This window comes from Thunnus thynnus, chromosome 10, assembly GCF_963924715.1.
Source record: "Thunnus thynnus chromosome 10, fThuThy2.1, whole genome shotgun sequence".
Taxonomy (NCBI): Eukaryota; Metazoa; Chordata; class Actinopteri; order Scombriformes; family Scombridae; genus Thunnus; species Thunnus thynnus.
In genome coordinates, this window is record NC_089526.1 from 33,055,238 (window position 1) to 33,073,264 (window position 18,027).

An 18,027-nucleotide genomic window follows, 5' to 3' on the forward strand; every position below is an offset into this window, starting at 1 on the left:
CAGAATGCTCCAGCAGCATTCCATTTCCACTGGTTGTCAGGTAAATCAGTCACATTTTTAAGGAAATCTTTCACAACCAAATCCAAGGTGAGCGCAAAACATGGATAATGAGTCCAGCCTTCTTTTTGTGCAGCAGAGACAATGGAAGTCAGCAGCAATTATGTTTTCCAGCCTTTCTGTTATGGACAGAGCTCTTTGTGAGTCATCTTTCAAAATAGCTGCCTATATCATCCTGAGCTGAGCTTTCCTGCCTTTTACTGTTTGTTTTTTTTGTTTTGTTTACTGGTTGTAACAGCAGCAACTGATGAGTGATTGCAATATTTCTTCATGTACGCTCATCCTTAAGGTAGCCATGATGTGCCTTTCGAACTCTTGTATTAAGCTGTTTTTCTTTTCTTGTAATCAACCCTAATATATTTGAACAAACAACAAAAGTGTACCACCTCTCACAGTTAATTATATTATCACCACTGAGTGAGTAAAAAGGCTAAATTATGCTACATTTTAACAGAGCAAAGGGTGTTGAGAGTTAGGCATGGCAATGTGTGTTGCTGAGGGGAAGACAAATGGTAAGACAGGGCAGAATGGGAAGATATAAAACCCACTATGACAGCCAGTTTCTTCCCTGACAGTTGGTAGCTATAATGATCTGATTTTGTAGCAGTTGACCATTAAAAAGGAAAATGAATCTCCTCTATTGTGTTAAACCCTAATGCATACTGATACTCATTCTGTATTTTGAGCAATGTACCAATGTTCTTTGCCAAATATGTTCTGGAGAAAATGCCATCCTGCCTAGATTGTACGATATCTTTGAATAACAAACAAATAACAAAATAATGAACACATTTAAATAATTTAATTATTATAGAAGAACATAAAGTAAAAGTTAAAAATTTTGGATAATGTGTTCCAGTTATGCTGCTGGGAATAAAGGAGGAGGAGCGCTCACTATTTACAATTACTTTATTTTAACATCGAAAAGTCCAAATACATGTTCACAATTCACAAAGTCATCAATAAACTATGCTATGACAAGCAAATAACAACAACAAAATAATTAACACGTTTAAATACTTGAATTATTGCAGAAGAAGAGAACTCATTTTGAACGAATAACACGTTGCTTGCCTGGAACAAAGAAACGGACCGCTCTCTCTCTCTCTCTATCTCTCTGTCTCTCTCTCACGCACACACGAATTTTAATATGAAGCTCGTGACATGCAAATTTAATATTAATTCAAATGACAAAAATACGATATTTTGAAAAATACTATACCACACAAAAAATGTGTGGTATCAAAGCACAATAATAAGAATAAAGAATAAAAATATTAGTAATAAATAAAGATAAAATAAAATATACACACTGGATCTCTGAATGAGTGAATATGTGTACAGTCTATCAATAAATATAAATATTTCACACCTTCATCCTGTTGTCGTAGTGAACTGTCTCTGGCTTCTTTTTTGCATCACCAAGTATCTCTACTGATTGGTGCATGGTGCTAAGGATGCAGACATTCTTTTTCTTGATAAATAGTAAGTGTTGCCCTGTCGCTCTGCATCACTTTGGTCTCGTATAGTCCAGCTTTCTGGTGCGCAGATGGAGACAGTGACCTTTTTATTTTTGTTGATGGTGCCAACCAGGCTGGTGTTTTTTGCCAGGAGTTTGTGGGCAAGGGGGAGTGAGGTAAAAGTTATCTGTGGTTATATTTCTCCACTTCCCTAAAAAAGGCTCCATCAGTTTTAGAAGCACACTCTCCCCAAGGCTCTGGGTTGTGGGATATCCATTCAACATGTATTTAGTTTCCACATCAGCAGCGAGCCAGAACTTTATGCTGAATTTGTCAGGTTTATATGGCATATTGAGTGAATAGTAATTTCTGACCCTGGTTCATATGAAGCGATGCTGTTTTCAATTTGCCTATCCCACACCTCACTGACCAGAGCAAAGTTGTCACTTGACAGTCAGATGTGCCTTGTGTCCTTTCTGTCAAACCGTAGGGAGCGCATGATTTCTCTGTACCTGTTCCTTGACATGGAGGTGTTAAAGAAGGGAAGACCCAACTCTTTTGACCACAAGTGCTCCACGTCCATGCTCCCCCTGTTATGCACTCCCCTGGCTAAGAGGAGTGCAATGAAAGCCTTCAACTGCAGCATTACACGATCCATCAGGCACATGAATGCGCTCAGAGGGTAAGTGTGCAGTTGGGCCAGGTCCTCCTTTCATGATATTTTGTGGTGTGGTTCTGGCTGTACAAGTGTCCAGACAGTCCCGTCCTTGCCAGTCTCATGCACGGATCCGGTGATGGTTGCGCCAACGCTAAATAATATAAATATTTATAATTAGTTTAGCTAACATAGGTAAACTGATTATAGGATAGAATAGGTCTGACTAGAAGAATGTGTTTCGCTAGACTGTAAGCTTACCTGTTATAGGCCTATGCGGCCCACAGCGTCCGAAGGGCAGCTGTGATGACGGACAAGGTGGATGGTCCCTCTCCTGTCACCAGCCTGGGCCTTTTTCAGGATGGCTCTTCATTTTCAGATGAAGATTCCTCTTCAGAGGAAAATGACGGGACATTGATTTCTCTCCCCTCCTCCCCGTCACTCATGTCCCGGAGCATTTCCAGAACTTCATGGACAGTCATCTATCTTCTGCTCCGGTCCATTTGTCCAAATCCAAATAAATGGCCTAAATAAATAAATTTATCTATCTGTCTATTTATATCTATTTATCTATCTATCTATCTATTTCTATCTCGTTATCTCTGTCTCTGTTTATCAAATCTAGCTAGCTTTAGCTTGTGATATGGCAGCTTACTTGTCAAAAGACGCACACTGGCGCGTTGAGCACAGCGTTATACAGCGGTTTCTATGAGGGGTAAAAATGACTCCTCAGTGGTTCTAGGTATAAATGATCATATTTTTTTTTCTTTTTATCCCACACCCCCTGAAATTCTCTAGATGATTAATAAACCATGAACTGAGAGGTGTAGGGGTTTTATTTTAACAGAGTTACATAAATTTGAAAATACATTTACATAAAAAAATCAGTGTTTCTCTGACAATGTACAGCGACCACCAGAGGTCCAGCACGGGCTGTTAGCCAAGCTGCTGCTAACACTTGTTCAGTTTATTTCTCTTACAACGTACGATCCAGACGTTCTGTCGGTTTCTCCCAGGAGCCGAATTATCTGCAGAGGTCTCCTCCTCTCCAAAAATAAACGCACATGCGGATTAAAATCGTTAAAAATACTAATTAAAGCTGTTTCACCTAAAAAATCAATATTTCTCCAACAATGTTTGGTGACCACCAGACTTCCTGGAGGGGCTGTTAGCCGAGCTGCTGCTAACATTTGCCCAGTTTATTTCTCTGATAATTTAAGATCCAGACGTCCAATGACTAAAATCCTTCTTCCGGCTAAAAGATATAGTTAAAAACCACCTAAATTTATCATGAAAATGTGGCTTAAAACTGAATAAAAGTCAATTTATCATGTTTCTGTGGAACAACCACAACGCCGGTGTATTATCTTGTATGTGTGTAAGTTACTCTTTGGTAGACGCCATTGTAGCGGACAAACACAGCGCCGCCGTATGCATCTTGTGCGTGTTTACTCTTTGGTAGAGGAGGTATGACGCCATTGACAGGTAACCAAATGAAACGGTCCGTTACTTTGATTAAATTACAGATTTCTCTGAGTTTGAAGATTGATGGAAACATTTGGGATAATGTGAGTACACAACTCAACAAAATATATAACTTAGGTCTAGTTGTTTTTTGACAGTTGACATTTTAATGGGGAATAATAACATATTATAGCTTTAAATAATATAGACTCATTCTAAATGACTCAAAATAAAAGCCAACAGCTGCTGTGCACATTTATAGATAAATAATTCTACTTTGAATAAGTAATGAATACAATTAAATAAGTGAATATGTTAAATGCATTTCATTTAACTGAAGAATGTATGTTATTTAATTGAATAAATTATATTTTCATTTTCTTCAATTAAAATTAACTTAAAATTATGATGCAGCCTAGGAAAAACAAACAAAACCTCAAAAAGTCTGCAGGCATTTTAATGTGACGTGTGAGCTGCTGTTGATGTGGAGAGAGAACAACCTGCAGGTCTGACTCCACTGACAGGACGTCTTGTCTTGTTTTCATGTATACCAGCGGATCAGAGAGCCACATAACACAAATATGAATTTGGGAACATGATGTCTAGGACACAACTTTTCTAACATTCTGCAGGGCTACAGCATATTTCATATTATCTTCTGCATCTTGTATATCACCCTTTTGGTTACAGTCCCACCACAGACATGTCATCAGTGTATTTCAAAAGGCTGTAGCTGAGGTTAAGGATCCTAAATTCATTAAAGCACAGAGGAATTAAAACTAGAGAAGAAGTTCTCTTTTTAAGAGCTTCTAGATGTACAGGCCATTGACTATAAAACTGTTGAAAACTTTGCAGAACTAAAAGAGGTACTTATATACTATGGATAATAATCATCATAAGTGACTGAACAATGGGCTGAATTCTAAAAGTAAGGCCTTTAATCAGACACAGTAGTGTTACATGTGGATGTGAACAACCTTCCATCAAATGTATTTCTTCTGTCAGTGATTTCTATCCTACGGTGCTACAGTAATCAACAGGGTGTTGTATGTATGTGTAGTGAAAAGTGGAGTCCAGCAGTCTCTGTGTCCTCCTCCTCTGGGATGCTTTGTGCAAACCTGCCTATCTTTCATAATGTGTTGCTGTGCAGCAAGTGGCCCTGCTAGATTGTGTTTAATAGTTTCCATGGAGGGTGAAAATAGCCTCTGGGCTCCCGTAGCATAGGGCTGTCAGAAACCTAACCCCTGTGTTGTCATGGTTACTTCCCAGCGAGTGTTTGATCCATCCAATTATTACTATTATTAGTGGGTATTTTATTGGGAATATTAGTCATGGCAACATGCAGTCACTGACCTTTGAGGAAAACACTAACATGAGTTCCTGTCAGGTGGTGGAGTCATGCATACATATCATGGAGGTTTTGTTTTGCCAAGTCGATCACTATGCAGTTATCTGAACCAGTGTTTTAATCCTAATAATCTCGGCAGACTAATGATTCTTCGTGGCTATAGTCATGATATCAATAGATGCAGTTGAATGTCTGTGAATGACAAAACTGAGATATTAATCAGTGTTCCTACTCCTATTGCTGAAATAGTTGGTTCCTTATCTAGCCATGTAATGCTGGTGTGCAAGAATTTAATATTCAATTTTGACTCATGTCTGTGTTTTAACAGCCATATCACAAAACTGGCCCAGTCATGCTTTCTTCAGCTCAGACATATTGCAAGAATTAGATCCATCCTTTCATCTCAACACACTGAGAAAGTCACATTTTCCCAGTTAGAGTACTAAAACACATTTTTCTCTGGCTTATCTCAGTCTGTAATTAATCAACACTAGCTCCTTTCAAAATTCTGCTGCCAGACTTCAAACAAACACTAAACCGCCCCCTAACATTACTGCAATTGTAGCTTTGTTACATTGGCTCGAATTCATTTAAGTATTGATTTTAAAATTATGTAAGGCATCATATAGAAAAGCCCCCAGAGTACACTGAACTGTTAAAACCATACTATCCACCATGATGTCTGCGGTCACCAGAACAGTGCCTATCCCTCAAACTAAACCCAAATCTAAGGTTTGTAAGCATTGCCCCTATACTCTGGAACATATCCAACCCTGTCCCCTAGAAATTATGTTTCAGTATATACTTCAATTTAGCAACAGCAAATAGATTTTCATATCAACATGAGGAAATGATGTTAGTGAATGTACGTATCTGGCAAGTTGCAAAATTTGTGCTGTTCTCCTCACTTGGCTGGAGGCCCTACTGAGGACAGGTGAGTCTATGCGAGTGCTCCCATCAGTGTGTCTGTTGAAAGGCTGTAAAAATGCTAAACAGAGGTGCAAATCTCTTCATTAAAGTCATAGACTTTATGTTATAGAATTTTCTTGTTATATGTTGCCATTTTTTATCGAGTACAGCACTTTTTGAAGGCTACCGGAGCATGCAGTGTGTTTTTGCAGATCGCTTGAGAGAATAAACCCCTCCAGCTGGCGAGACAGCAGTTATCCTCGTCTCATTTTACTCCATCCATGAAGTGTTAGGCCAGACCGGCTACATAGGGACACTTAGTTTTGTTAATCTCTATTAACATCTAATGGATCAGCATCAGATCATATTTCTAATATGCTGGTTAGGTATACCCCTCTAACGCCTATGCTGAAAGCATCTCAGCCACGTTTTTCAGTCATCTGTGTCACATGTGCCTGTGAACAGCTTCTATGTTAATTAATACAGCTGTCTACACATTTCACGTAACAGCTCATGCATAACCACGACCCAAAGTGTGTTTTTAGGCTTTGGGTCCATTTTCCTCTGTTTTAAGTACATTCTTTTTCATGTCCAAGCATTTCATGATATTTCATGATATCTAATATCTGATAGATAACGGTTAACACTAGAAGTACCGGAATTCCATAGCTACTAGAACTGCCGTAAGCGGTCAAAATGACCGCTTCATTCCAAACCCTATACTCTCTCATGACAAATACCCCATTGAAACGTAAATGCATTTAATGTGTTATGATATCTTTTAAAAAACAAAATAACACCAAGATGTATATTTTAACAAGTTTAATTACACATTCATCAATTTTCATAACATCGTAAATCGTAATTATTGCATATATTCACACCAGTATTTTTCCGTAGAGAATTCATTGAACATAACTCAGAACATGAACAATTAAAAGTATCGTATTTTTAATTGTTCAATTACAATTAAAAGTATATATATATATATATATATATATCTCTGTGTAAAAACACGAGAATATAACAAAAACAAGAGAGACTAACGTTAGCGTTAATGTTACTTACCATAAGCAAATCGATGACGTTTGCTGGCTTGGTGCCGAGCGTACTTCACTGCAGGTGCAGCGCCTCTGTCAGGTATCGTAGTGTGAACAAAAGCGCTGTTTGTGCGTTGAAATTGAAACAGAAATTTAAATTAAACTATTTGAATGAAAATAAATGAATAAATAAATGATGGCTTCATGTAGAATTAGGATATTGACCTAAACTGGTAAATATAAAATTATTTTTTTTCAAAATATTGGGGGCAATTTTTGCCCCTCGATCATTATTTTGGGGGCATTCTGAGATTTCTTTGGGGAGATTTCTTTTTGCCCTTGCCCCCCATTAATTTCCGACGCTGGTGGAGCATGATGCAGCACATAACGGTGGAGAGGAATGCAGCACAGGACACAACAGTGGAGAATTACGCAGCACAGCTGGAGAGCAGGACAGCGGCGCTCACCTGGTACGTCAGTGAATGGAACATCTGGATCCATAGTCTCCGATGAAAGCTGACTCCTTTCCCTCGGTATTGACTCTGACTCACTCTCTGAGGATGAAGTATTTTCATTCACCTAGGAAAGGTCGCTGTCACTTTCCACCTCTGACAGATCCCCTCCATCAGAATCGTTGCTGTCCAAGTTGTGAAGCATCTCCAAGGCCATGGCAGTTGTCATCTTTCTTTTCTTTCGTTCATTCATTTCAGACATTGTCTAAAGTCTCCTTATAACTCCAATGTAGATAAATACAATCGTACAAATACAGTTGTTTGTATTTGTTAGCAAATTAGTGTTTGCAAGTATCACTAGAGACCGCTAGTGACGTGACAGTGACAGTTGCTAAGCAACCAAAATTGCAACATTAACCGTGGGAAAGATGAACTTGAATGACCACATATAGCCGAAATAGGTAGAAATGATCATATCTTCTTTGCCTTTTGTGTGATTTATATAAAAAACACTTTAAATGAAAATACAGACTCTTTTAGGAAAAGTTATACACCAGCAGAATTGTATTTTTTTATTCAACAAAGTTATTGCACATATAAATTTTAAAATGGTCAAAATGACCGCCGTGGCCGTTCTAGTGTTAAGCAGTTTACATATGCTTCATAATAAGTCCGTTCTCTTAATAACAAACATTAACACTTCATGTCTAAGCATACAACCTTCATTGATTCAACTTTCTCAAACTATTTACACATCTTCAAGCATCTACTGAAATAAAGTTTAATACTATAGTGAAAGGAAATAAAGTGAGGCAACACTTATTAGATTACTGATTGGATTACTTTCAGAAACATATTTAAATATAAGTTGAACATAACCCTTACTTCATAATATAAAAACATTCAATGTGACTATTGTTTAACAATAAAAGAAAACTCTAAACTCAAATCCTTCAAACATTATATCTTTATATTCCTATTACCTCAGAAACTTCATTCTTTCAACACAATTACTTATTTAATTTAACTACTAAAACATGATTGTCTATGAGGTTAAACACTTGGTTGATTTTAAAATACAAATACATGATTATCAAACATTCATTAACTCTTCAAATAAGGGAGTTTAACTCTTGTCAATAGAGAGCAGTACTGTCACCTGTAGTATAAAACGTTAATAAAATCTAAGTCTTATATCTCTTTAGTAGATAGTCATACACCTATGAAAGTTATATCATTTTTCTTGTATTTACATGACAAATAACATGATATAAGTTGCATAATGATTAGACATTTAATTTACATTAATTTCGGGTTCGGCCTCAGATTTGCAGGGAGGCTTCACAAAGTCCTCAGGATGTGGGTTAGCTTATGGCTTTGGTGATAAGAGCCTGTCTTCCATCTATAAGGTGGGAGTCGTTTTCCTCCGGTCCAAGTGGCTTTTAGGGTCATTTCATGCTTTTAGTTCGTATCATACTTCAACTTACCGAAATGGTTTCTTAGGAGGTTTTCTGAGTCTGTTGAGCATCACTGATCAAACCCCCACTTAGAGGGTTACAAAGGTCAGTTCTGCAGGCTGGGGGTATGCTCTTACAAACTTAGGAATCCAGGGAGTCTGTCTCTTATTTTCCTTAAGAATCAAAGATAAGTTAACACAATCAAAGAACAAGCGGTTGTCCTCCTACAGTCCTATGCAGTGCTGTCTCTGTGCTCTGATGTGCTCTAAATCCCGACTGAAAATCCTCAGATAAACTATTGTTATGTAGAAAGTCTAGCAACTGCTTCCTCAAGGATCTTAGAAAGAAATGGAAGATTAGATATGGGTCTATAATTGGCTAAAATGCCTGAATCAAGAGTAGGCTTCTTAAGAAGAGGTTTAATTTAACAGCAACATTAAAGGACTGAGGTACATAGCCTGTTAGTAAAGACAGATTGATCATATCTAATACATAAGTTAATACAGAATACAGAAGCTAGCTAAGGGTAAGACTTCCTTAAGCAGCCTAGTAGTAGCAACCTGTCTCTAAGAGACAGGTTGATGGTTTAAATGAAGAAATCATTGAAGTTAATTCAAGAAGGTCGATAGGAGAAAAACAGTCTAAATATATATCAGGTTTTACAGCTGTTTCTAAGGTTCCTGTGTTTGTGGATAAATCGGTGCCTGTTGAGGGCAGGACGTGATGAATTTTGTCTCTAATAGTTAGAATTTCAGCATTAAAGAAGCTCAAGAAGTCTTTACCACTGAGAGCTATAGGAATACGTGGATCTTTCCTCTGCACTCTGGGTGCGACAGTGCTGATGAAATGTTGAGCGGACTCTGATTTAAGATCTGAGTTGGCTCATATCTTTTCAAATAGAAAGGTGCTTATAGAGTAGTTCTGGCTCACTACAAGGGCGAGTACAGATAACACCTCTAGTTTGAATGTTTATGATAAAGTGGATCTATAACATGTGATATCAAGTGAAATTAAATGTTTGAGAGGATTATTATACAATCTGGCTTCAAATCACCACCTCACCATCTGCATCACTAATTTCCCCTGTCTTCAAAATGTTTGTACGCATGGGTCAGAGTTTATATAGAGGTGTGGTCATTCTCCCAAGTGGTGTAGGCCTATTTCAAGCCCCATTTTGTGCATACACGACAGTTATGAATGAGACCCCAGAACTAAGACCGACAGTAATGCTGAATTTTGTATCATAAGCCCTTGCCTCTGGAATAGCTTCCCAGTGGAGGTCAGGGCATCAGACATGGAGGATAGCTTCAAATGAAACCTTAAAACGTATTGTTTAGGCTTGCTTTTATATAGTTTAGTGGTCTCATGACTACTTATAACCATTTATGGGCTCTTTGTGTTTCGCTATATTTTATTTTCTGTTTTTAATTGATTTTACTTGATCTCATTTCTTTTATGTGTTTGCCTTTGTTCTGTCTCATGTTTAAATCTTTGGATTTTATTGATGTAAAGCACTTTGAGTTGCACTTGTATGAACTGTGCTATACAAATGAAATTTATTATTACATTATTATTATTTATAATTTATATCTTGGTCTTTTTAATTGTGATTGCTGTTTTGCATATGTATCTTATATTTTTGTCTACTAGCCCATGTTTCTATTCCAATGTTTATTTTGTTACCTTTTATTATTTCTTAATATTTTAGTCTATGTATCATTCCTTTTACTCTGTTAAGCATTTTGCAAACGTGTTTTTGAAAAGTAATATACAAATAGAGATTATTATTAATAAAAATATGAAAACACATGAGTGATCAGGAGATCAACTCTCTTGGCCTACATAATGCACAATATGTTCAATCTTTAAAAAAGGTATTCAGTCAAAGGCAAGACTGTAGACTAATAGTTTGAGCAGAATTCTACAAGGAGTCATGGGAAGATGGCCCTCATGTTGGTGATGGAGACAGTACGGGAGAGGTAGAGAAAGAGAAGGCAGACAAAGAAGTATCCAGCATACAGAAGTAGGTCTACTCCTCTTGTTAACAAGCTGTCAGATCAAAGGTAAGAAGGACAAAGGCTCTTTCTATCCAAGCCTCCTCCTCACCTCCACTCACCTCTGCTCTTCCCTCTCTTTGACTTCACCCCACTCACTCCCTGCACTTCATCACACTGCACGCTCAAGACTTGTGCTGAATAAAGAAACTGAGAAGAATGGTCCCAGAATTCAACAGAAAGATGAAGGCTAAAGTAATACTTCATGTTTTTTTCAGAAAAGTAAATGTCTTCTTGTTATTCTCTCTGGCCTATTAGTATAATACTGATACAACCTACAAGCACTTCATAAAGAAAGCTTTTATGTTAGCTGTTGTAAACACCTGGGAGGTCTTTCCTTGGAAAATGTTCACAAAGTGAGGTATTACACAAAAGCACAGGGCACTAGTACAAAAGTAGTGAAAAGACACCAAAGCTGAAGAAATTGACTTGTGAACTCAGGGAAATGCAACGCACAAAAGATTGCAGTGAGGGTTTGAAGTGCTCACCATCATGATGTTACATCTGCAAGGGTGCTGGACCACGAGGGGATAAAATACACTGAGACACAATGTCAAACCATTGCCATGGATATAACCAGTGCCAAGATCTTGACCCCTAGTATTCTTCTGAAGGCTTCTAACCAGAATTAGCATCGGCAACTTAACTGCAATATGGAGCACGACTAAATTATACATAAAAAAATCTGAAATAAATATTGTACATTTGTGCTATGTATCTAAATTGTATCTAAATTACTGGTGGTTTGTCAGGCTTTATAGTACCAGTCAAAAGTTTGGACATTCAAGCGAATGGGATGGTGTGTCCAAACACTGAGACGTTTTGATTCAGCCATATTAGATTTTTATTCATCCTCTGGGGAGCAGAAATGTGCTCAGAAATATTCAGTAAACATACTGAAGGTGGTACCAGAGGAAAGCTGAGGGAGTCACCAGAATCATTAGCAGCCATCCTCTGGAGGCCATGAATGTCCACTAATGGGTTTTTCAAGATAGTGTTTGGTAACAATGAATTTTGTTATTAGTGCAAAACAACCTAATATTACAAAGATAGATTCTTATCCCATGTCTAAACAGCAAGCATGTTAGATGCATTTTTCATGCACATGTCACACGCAACATTTATGCTCCCATTTTAATCTCATGGGCTTTACCATGACCTGAAGCGTTCATTAATGCTTCATGTCTCTTCCTCTGTTTTACGCGTGTCACTACAGTCATGTGTATTGGGTTCTGAGCACTTCCACCTGCGCTCAACACTGCACCTCAACACCTCCAGTGTAGACACACAGAGGGAGCACTCGCTGCTGCTGTTCCTCTCCTGTTGTGCTATCAAGACACGGGTTAGACAAAACTAGACACAAACATTGGAGCAGGGATTAGCAATTAGGTTCAATCAATTCAATTCAATCAGTTCAATTTTTTCAGCACTGCTCATTGGGGGGCCTACATATAGGTGCAGTGAAAACAAAGACTAACATGTTTTTAATATATTCTGTTACTTTTTTAATTCATTCAAGAATAAGTTGATTTTAACAGTTTTAGGCTTGTACCTGGGAGCAGATTTCATAATTCCCATAAGTAAGTAGGGCTCATAGAGTGACAGCAGATTCTTTATTGTCCTTGAAGAAAATTTGTTGCCACAGTCTGTACAGCACCTTACATGAATACATAGAGACATAAATACAGTACACATCCACAACATAACTACATGAAAGACACCCATATATCTACATTCATACACACATATACAAGTTACAGTCATCTGGGTATTTTGTTTAGCAATGCTATGGCAGAGGGGACAAAACTACAGCCATAAAGTGCCCATTTCCAGGCCAGGGATCTGTATCTGCCACCAGGTGGAAGCAGTGTGAAGATGGGTTTAGGGGGTACATGGAGTCATGTACAATGTCGTGTGCTCTGCGTGATAGCTTTGCTGTTGAGGTCTGAGAGATTGGGGATGGAAAGGCCAATAATTTTGGAGGCATTTTGTGTGATGCTCATGAGATTGTTCCTATTGGAGGCAGTTAACATGGTGAAGAAACAGGGGGAACAGTAGAGGATAATGGGTTCAATTATACTTTTATAGAGCAGCAGCAGGAGGTGGGGAGCGACCGTAAGTGCTTTGAGTTTGCAGATGGCAGAGAATCTTTGTTGGCAGCGTTTGTGGATGTTAGTGATGTGTTGTTCAAAGCTCAGTTTATTGTCCAGAGTGAGTCTGAGATATTTGAAGTTTTCCACTTTCGGGTGGCCAGCCTTTGACCCAGAGTCAAAATTAGAGGTCATGTTGGCTCTGGCCCTTGACAGTGTTGGTATGTTTAAACACAAAGAATATGGCTATTATTGATTCATTAAAGTCCCATATTTTAACACCTATAGTTATATCTGTACTGTTTATGTGTCTAAGCTCCATCTAAGCTGCTGATTTGAAAGGACATATTGGGTAAGAATAAACTACTTAACAATCAACTCCCACCCGCAACTAACACGTCATCCATCTTGCATCTCTCACCCATTTACTGCATGTCTCATGCTTTACATAGAAGTATGTATCCATCTTCTCACCACTGTCCCTGTATCCTAAATAGCTAATACAAAACACAACTGATTTTGCTTAAAACTGGTAAAATTCAACATATATTTTTGTATTAGAGTTTCCATTATATTGTCAGCCCAACACTCTATAAAACATAAGCCAGTGGGATCTCATCTGTGTGTAAATGTTATTCGTTTGCAAGTTTTCTCAATGTGAAGTCAAATTATCCAAAAAGCATAGTTTGAGCTTGTGCGCATACACTTAAAACTAGTAAACTAAATTACTTTTGAGGTTTTAATTATTGAAGCAGCCAGAAAATTCTTGCTGGTGCTGGGGGTTTCTTGGCCGAAGGGTCAGGGTGGTTACCCCCTCATGTCATCCTTTTAATAAGGACTGAGTATCCAGACAGTACCCACCTGGATTGAAGCGTGACACATATCGGCACATATGTGTGTGTGTGTGTGTGTATATATATGTGTATATATATATATATATATATATATATGTATATATATATATATATATATATATATGTGTATATATATATGTGTATATATATATATATATATATATATATATATATATATATATATATATATATTTAGTGTTTACCTTGAGAGTTATGGCAGTAATCTTCATCCTTTACCCACACAACTACTATAGGAGGTAAAGGTAAGTAGAAGCCGGAGATCACCGACCTGCGATTATGGAGTGCCATTAAACTGTGGACTCCGCAAGCACTCCTTGCACTCCAGCACTGCCTTTTTAAGATGGCAACTGCCACAACACACACTTGGAATGGCCTCTGATGCCAGGGCATTCAGGAGGAGCTGAGGTCTTACCTCCTTCCACCTTTCTGCTGTCATTATGTTTCTTGTGACCCAGTCATTTGATGCAGTCAGAGGCTCAGGGTCCTGCACCTCAGCTCCTTGGAGCTCCTGAAGCAGTGCATCTATTTAGGAAACAATTAAACTTAAATTACTGTGGTAACAAAGATATTATGTTCATCCCTGCGTCCCAAACCATATTTTGCATTTCTCACCAACAATCATCACTTCATCACATTCATTGATCAGACACTATCTAAAGGGACGTGGATGTGCAGAGTTTAGTAGTACAAAGTACACACCCTATTTTAAAATCTGCTTATTGCATAAGCAAATATACTCAGTTCAAATGTCTAAAATGTGTTAAGCACTGGTAGAACACTGGATATTGTCTGACCTGCAACTGAACTCCTGGTGTTGTCCTCCGTCACTGGTGGAATTAATATTTCAGCTGCAACACATTAAAAAGAATCAAATCTTACGTGACTATAAATATAACCTCATAGCTATTTATTTGTAAAATAAAAATTCACTGACAATTAGTATGAGGTAGGAGCTGTCACTGGTAATACAACAACGCACTAACAAGATAATTAACTCTCCATCTCAAAATATTGGAACCAACCTTCTTAAAGGACGTTGGGGTCTCCCCTCACTGTCTCCCTCCGAGCAGCAGGAGCTGGGGTACACTCAATAAAGATGTCCCCAAGTAGCAGTGCAGCTTCCAATATATTTTTATTGGTAAAACCTGCCATTGAAAACACACACACATACATACACACACACACACACACACACAGACAGGCAGACAGAGAGAGAGAGCGCGAGAGAGAGAGAGAAGAGCTAGATAGATGTAAACAGATAAGTAGAAAGACAAAGCTGTGAAATGAATAGAAAATAATAGAGAAAGATGGCTCTTAAAAGAGCCTTTGGGTTGGATTTTAAAGAGGATCTACTCTGTAGTCTATGTTTTGATGAGGTGGCTGGGAGAAGATGCTGCAAAGTAAAAGAATTATATATCATTAAAGAAAATTTCATAACTAGGTTATATTCAAACTCAAAACTACAAACTGCATACAATTGGCCTATGTGTGTGGAGGTGACATTTTTAATTGTTACATTTTCAATTTAATTGTGGATTTAAGAATATTTGGCTTATTTCAATAAATAAAGCAAACCAGACATTTTCAACTTTACTTTGGGTATGCAAATCTCTCTTCAAACTGATTAGTCTAGCATTACAGCATTACCGTTAGTATAATGAATGAATGAAAGTAGCCTAGAAGGAGGAGCCGAATGTAAGCTATAACATTCAATAACACTGTATAAGTTTGACACCTGTTATTTAGCATGCACAGAAATAGGGAAAGCATAAGTATGGAGAAAGTGCAGAGGCAGCTTACGAGGATGAGGGATGGATCGCAATGAAGATTGACGCCTGGGCATAGGTAGGTCTAGGTAGGTCTAGGCATGTCCAGCCGATCACATTCTGACTAAGATGGCAAACTTTTTATTGCTTACAACATTTTCAAAGGCTGCGCTTTACAGATCCACTTCTTCCGTTCTCACCTTTCACAATGAAAGCACTAGCCATATACAGTGCGTAACTGCTTAAAGGAGGGAACTGAAATTCACTCAGAGCATCTGGCTACAAGGCAACTCAATAAAATAGCTTACATCAGTCTTATTTTAAAAGATTGGGAAGCAGTTTGCTGTTGCTTCATCTTCATTATAACTGACAAACTAAACATAAACATTCACTGAACAAAGATTATGAAAATAGATTATAAAAATAGAATGCACATTTCTCTAGTAACAAAACGCATTTTGATGCCGGAACTGTCTTGAAATATTGCACTTTCCACTGAGAATAAAAGGGATGTCGGCCCTTTTTTTTGTTTTCACAGACAGAAAACTTAACAGTCATGTGTAAATCTATGGGGACTAAACAACGTTAAATGACACGCAAAAAGCTTAAAATGCGTAGTGATAACACGCAAAATGTGGCGTGGTATTTATACGCCATCCCATGAGATCACGTTGAACTCCAATATTCGTGGAGACCACACTTGTCTGAGAAGCTATTTGGAACATATGCCTTTGTTAAAAAATGTAGTGCATAGGACAAGATATCTGTAAACAGTCTAAGATTAGTGTTAAATGTCTGCTCTCACTATGTACTGTCTCACAGAGAAGGTTCTCATAATTTATATGAACTGGGCTTCAAAAGTGTTACACTGAGACTTTGGGTCTGACATAATTTGGGGTAAATACCCTTTTCAACTGCAATGTGAATATATGGTCCATAAACAATGATTTGGGAATAACTATTTCCAGTACTCAGTCAAACCATTACTTCATATCTATGTACCGTTACAATACCAAATAGTAAAAGTATCAAGAGAATTTGAAGCAATATTTAACATTTGGATACCTACAAAGTTTATATTTTACCTGTAACATTACATATAGCAAAACCATATGTGACAAACTGTGTGCAAAGTTGAATTATCACCCATTATAAACAAAAATGTAAAGGAAATTTTTAAAAAAACACCTCTGCTTCTGACGTGATTCTTGAGTGACCTTGGAAAGTTGGGTGCCAACAGATCTTTTTGGAAGGGGATCAGTCTGGCAGCCACTGCTCTGGGAAGATCTGGCCTGGGAATAAGGTCTAATGGATCCCTAAAGCTGAAATTATAGTTGCCGCGTTCACGCGTCCGTGAGGGTCTGCTGGGGTCCGTGTGACGTAAATTCCGTCAACAGAGGGTGTGCGCGTAGGCTCTGTGCGGACATCCATGTACCTGCAATTTGTTGTGTCCTGTCTACTGCGCATGTGTGGAACTCGTCCTCCACGCGGACCCCAGAAGGAAGTATAAACACATCAACTATCCATCCGTGGTGTCCGCAGCTATCCGTGTGCACGTCTGCTTGGGGGTATAAATGAAGCTTAAGAATAAATTAAGATATGTTAGGAAATAGGTCGGGTTGGAGATGGGGTGTTAATACTACTAGTCAGGGTTCCAGACTAACTTTTGACATTGGTCCTGATTCATCCTCCACAGCTAGCTGAAAAGCTCTGAGTCACCTTTACTGCTTCTTGGAATAAACTGCAGCTTTTTTGAGTCACTACAATCAGCAAAATGTATCTGTCGGACTGCACAATTTATTTATATTGCAAAATGTGGATCATAATATAGTATACATGTACTGCCACATTCAGAGTTTATTCTGCTCACCCAGCTCTGCACACTTCTATCTGCCCTGACAGCAGCCACACTGCCACCCTCTTACTCTAGCTCGCCCACTCACTTACTCTGCTAGCTTACCATTAGCTGTTAGCCTGCATGCTGCAGTTAAAACATGAGTGGTCCCTCAAATTGTCAAGACTGCAGTTCAACACAACAGCTAACAACACTTTCTGTCCTTAACTTGCAAGCTAACACAAGTTTGTTTACACTGTCTTACTCTCACACCGGTGTGTCGATTTAACTGGTGGTTGAATTAACTGGTGATATTCCCCTGCATTAGGCTGTGGTAGGTGACTGTGTCAATGTCTGTTCAATACTGCAAACATCAGTAGCATTAAGCCGTTCACAAAATGATGTTGCTGATAGTCTGATATTCCGTCATGAATCTGACGTCAACTTGACTTTAGAACTGTTTCCACTTTCATACAGCCTGTAAGTGAAACATACAGTCTGAGGTATGTCTGTGTTCAACTTGAACATAGCGTGGAGTTAGCTGCTAGCTGGGTTAGCTGTGTCAA

General features: G+C 38.2%; 1 long non-coding RNA gene across 1 annotated transcript; it reads right to left on the reverse strand.

Moving 5' to 3' along the window:
* Nucleotides 1-14,006: 14,006 nt before the first annotated feature.
* On the reverse strand, nucleotides 14,007-17,057 carry LOC137190625 (uncharacterized). The gene is made up of 4 exons (XR_010930264.1): nucleotides 15,662-17,057; nucleotides 14,884-15,254; nucleotides 14,656-14,709; nucleotides 14,007-14,383 (listed from the first exon to the last, which is right to left on the reverse strand). It is a non-coding gene; the product is annotated as an uncharacterized lncRNA (long non-coding RNA).
* Between the last annotated feature and the right edge of the window lie 970 nt (nucleotides 17,058-18,027).